The sequence below is a fragment of the Dipodomys spectabilis genome, unplaced genomic scaffold (genome assembly GCF_019054845.1).
Source record: "Dipodomys spectabilis isolate Male_0828 unplaced genomic scaffold, ASM1905484v1 ptg000002l, whole genome shotgun sequence".
NCBI classification, from domain to species: domain Eukaryota; kingdom Metazoa; phylum Chordata; class Mammalia; order Rodentia; family Heteromyidae; genus Dipodomys; species Dipodomys spectabilis.
Genome location: NW_024870679.1, coordinates 59,534,317 through 59,538,860, shown reverse-complemented (window position 1 = coordinate 59,538,860; position 4,544 = coordinate 59,534,317).

Sequence of the window (4,544 nt, the reverse complement as noted above, 5' to 3'; positions counted from 1 at the left end):
AATGGCTGCAAGGTCCCGGCAGGTCCCTGTGGCTCGGATTGCCCGTCCTCCGCCACGCCCCTTCTCGAAGCCACGCCCCTCACTTCTGCCACGCCCCTCTCCTCTCCACCCCTCCAAGCTCCGCCCCCCTCCACCCCCGCCCCGCCCCTCTCCCTGCAGAGTCCCACACTAAGAATACACAAACACAGAACCTGCAGAAGAAGGAAGGAGGGAGGAGTGGGGAGGGGAAGGGGGAAGAAGAGGCTGCCAGCTAAGAGAGATTGTTTTGATCCACAGGAGAGTCCATCTTTCTCGTGGCAACTCCTGGGTGTATGATTTCCATGCATCTCAGCTATTTGAGTTGCTGTTTTCCAAGCACCCTCTCACCCAGTGACGGCAACAGGCCTAGTGAACATGACAGTAGCTCTTTACATAAATTATCCCCCTAGACAGTTATGCAGAAGACAATCTTGTTAGTCTTGTCTTAAGAACACAGAGGTTAGGGCTTCCTCAAGCATGTAACTACGACCTCAGCCCTCAAGAGGCTAAAGCAGGAGGAGGATTGACAGATCTACACCAGCCAGAGCTACAAAATGCTTTCCTCCCCAATAAACAGCCACATATTTAAAAATATGAATAGAAAAGAGAAACAAAGAAATGGGGAAAAAACAGTTCAATCATAAATAGTGTGGTGGTTCTGTTGGCAGAAATATCCCAAAAGGGGCTGTAATTTGAAATGGTTCATTTTTTGCAGGTGAGTCCTATGTCATTCATGGTACACAGGATGTCGCATTTTCACATTTGAGTCTTAAAAGCAAATGAGGTGCTTGCTCTTATACTCACATTTTAAAGAAGGAACTAGAAAGCTATATGTGTAAATATCTTTCAGAAAATTGCAGAGGCGGATGAGGGGGGACCTAGCCTCATATCTCTGAGCTCTTGTCTCTAACACTTCCCACATGTCCCTTTGGGGGGCCTTAATACAAATGCTGGCTCAGCTCAAACTTGTTTAAGGTCAAGGGGAGAACACTGGACACCAAGAATAGAGTTCTGGGGTTCCCTGTTCTAACAGGAAAGTCACACCGACTTTCCTGCTTGAGCTAGCTTTGAACTGTAATCCTCAGATCTCAGCCACCTAAGTAGCTAGGATTACAGGTGTGAACCACTGGTGCCCAACTTTTTTTTTTTTTGTGGTACTGGGTCTCACACTTGCTAGGCTGGTATAATACTGCAGAAAGATGCAAAAAACAAAACAACAAAAAACCCCTCGTTTCCATTTCTTGAAGTTCATTTTATATGATCATGTGCATATAGCTATTGAACCTTTGTGATCCTCTCCTAAGAATATCCTCCTTTAATCTCACTGTGAATGTCTAGAATTCACTATAAGTTATCATGTCCAAGTGTATTTTTTGTGTGTTTTACCATTCAGTGTGTTTTACTTGTAGGCACATTCTAGTTACAACAAATGAGGGAAACCATGCAGCTAATGTGTCTTTGGGTCTGGCTTACTCCACTTAATATAATTTTTTCCTTATGAAGATGCATTGGAAACAAAGATTGAGCCTCAGGAGTTGTGGCCCACCACCAAGACATCTCACACTTGTGCCATCAGAGCACAAGAGTCCCCAAAGGAAAGACAGTACAAATCTTCAGATTTAAAAATCCTCATAGCACAAATCCTCATTAGCATTGAAGTCTAGCACAATTAAATATGTAAAAACTGAAAGAAAAAAAGTCTGGAAAGCAGGCAGGGAGGAGAATTTCATTATTCATGAATACTGATATATCATCAGGAACCACAAAGGGCAGAAAGAGGTAGCACAAAATATTCAAATGTTAATTGCAAGAGATTGTCATCCTTGATTCTTGAACATATACTGCATAAATGAAGGTTAAATACATTCTTTTTTTGGGGGGGGGGGGGTTACGGTCGTGGGGCCTGAACCCTAGGCCTGGGCGCGGTCCCTCAGCTCTTCAGCTCAAGGCTGGCGCTCTACCACTTGAGCCACAGTGCCACTTCTGGCCTTTTTTCTTTTTGCTTATGTGGAGCTGAGGAATCGAACCCAGGGCCTCATGCATGCAAGGCAAGCACTCTACCACTGAGCCACCTTCCCAGCCCGTTAAAGACATTCTTTAAGTTAGAGAGACTTAAGGATTTAAGGATTCCCCCCCACCCCCCGCCTCAGAATTCCTTCACCAGTGGAATAACTAAAGAAAAGTTCTACTAAGTGCAGAGATTCATATTCCCCTTAAATTTTCCTATTGAAAATCATTGAAGTACCTACTTTTCCAAGGTTATTTCTTGTGAGCAAAACACAGGCCTATTAACTCAAGAGTTTTAGACTGCTTGGAATGCAGCAATATAATATATCTAATGGACATAGGTGGAATATGAGCTCAGCAAATCCTAAAGTAGAAAGATCTTTATATGAGAAGGTAAATTACTTTCTGGTAATACTATTGATAATACTTACTAGGCATACAAAAACTTGACTCCTAGGCCCTGGATCACCAATTCTTTTCCCAGGTGATCTTGAAAAACAAACAACTCTGTCTTATTCTAAGTTTGCTTTTGCTATGAAAGAAGGCACCAATGCCTTTTCTCTGTCAGATTGCGTAAGACTATATGTTTACAAATGAAGCCTGTAATTGAGAGGGTAATATAATTTCAAAAACAAAGCACCAGTGAGTCACTCACTCAATAATGAGCTCTATTCTTAGTTCTACAGCTAGTGGAGATAGGAGAAGGTTTTAGAACCTGTGGGGCTTTTGAAAGATAACCATCCAGACATCACTTGGCATAGAAAATACTTGTTCCTTTGGAGGCATAGCTATCTATAAAGATTCCTCTCATCATAGTTGCAGTAGACATTAGGTGAAACTTACTTGTAAAAGGCATAGAGGGACATATTTCTGGCATTTCTGCTTTTTATGGAATCAATGCCAGAAGAAGAAATAAGAGTAGCTATAGCAATTGAAAGGTACATCTGAGACTTTGTGCTGTGATACAACAAAAACTTGAAAGTATTGTAAACAGGAAGATGAGGGAAAGTTGCCATATGCTGTGTAACCTTTCATATAAGAGGTGACTTGTGCAATGTAAGGAAAGATGACGGGAACAGAAAGTTGATAGTGAAAGAGGATGTAATTAGAATCAGCCCAAACACACCCACAGCAGTGGGAAAATACCAGCCTTGCAATCACACCCAGAAAAACTGGAAAAACTTCTGGTTCTTCCCTTACTGAGACTTAATGTCATCAGCAACAAATGATGCTGCTTCCGGACACTAAAGCATGGTTTTCAGTTTAGAAAAGTAAATCCTCATGCACCTCACCCCATCTATGTTGTTTAAAGTAGATGGCACTTTTTACACATGTTGTGAGAGTGGTATGAGAGTGTTAGAAAGAGCAAAGCTGAGTTAAAAAAATACTTTATTTATTGTTACTATAAAAGCGATGTACAGTTCTACAAGTAACATAAAGAGTATATTTCGTTTTGGACAATGTTACCCTTTTCCTCACTTTCTCCCAGTTTTCCCCTTCTATCTTTACCTACAAGTTGTATAGTTCATTTTCAATATAGCATCCAGTGAGTACCACTGCTGCATTTGTTAACCTTTGGTCCCTCCATTCCTGTGCCTCCTCTTACACTCTCAAAGACATATAAATGAGCGAATAGAACAAAAAGAAAAAGAAAACATAAACCACAAAAGAAAAAAATAAACCCCTTGTTTCCATTTCCTGGAGTTCATTTTGATAAATATTATTTTGTATGATCAAATGCACATAGACATTGTGCCTTTCTGCTCCTCTCCTAAGTATCCTCCCTTAGTCTCACCACGTCAATGCCTAGAAACCTGTACAATTTATATGTCCCAGTGTAGTTTAGATCTAGCTTCCACATATGAGAGAAAACATGTGTTATTTGTCTCTCTTAATATGAGCTGTTCTAAGTCCATCCATTTTCCAACAAATGACATAATATTATTCTTTCTAGTGGCTGTGTAAAATGCCATGGTGTCTAGGAACCACATTTTTAGGCTCCATATATCTATTTTAGGGCATCTGGACTATTCCCATAACTTGGCTATTGTAAGTAGTGCAGCAGTGAACAGGGATGTACAGGGGTCTTTATGGAATCGTCGTTTGTGATATTCTGGGTAGATGCCCAGGAGTGGCACAGCTAGGTTGTATTGAAGATCTAGGTTTAGTTTTTTATTTAGTTTAGTTTTTTTTTTTTTTTGAAACTCCAGATCGCTGTCCAGAGTGGTTTACTTTCCCACTGACAGTGCAATAGGGCTTCTTTTCTCCCACATCCCACCAACATTTGTTTTTTTTCGAGTACACAACATTGGCCAATCTAACCAGGGTGAGATGGAATCTGACTTGTTTTGATTTGCATTTCTTTTATGGCCAGTGATGATGAGCATTTCCTCATGTGTCTCTTTGTGGTTCTTACCTCTTCTTCTGAAAAGTCTCTCCTTACAACGCTGGTGTTTTGGTAAATATGTTTCACATGGAGACCTGGTTCTGCCACCTGAGTTTTATGGATTTACCATTTA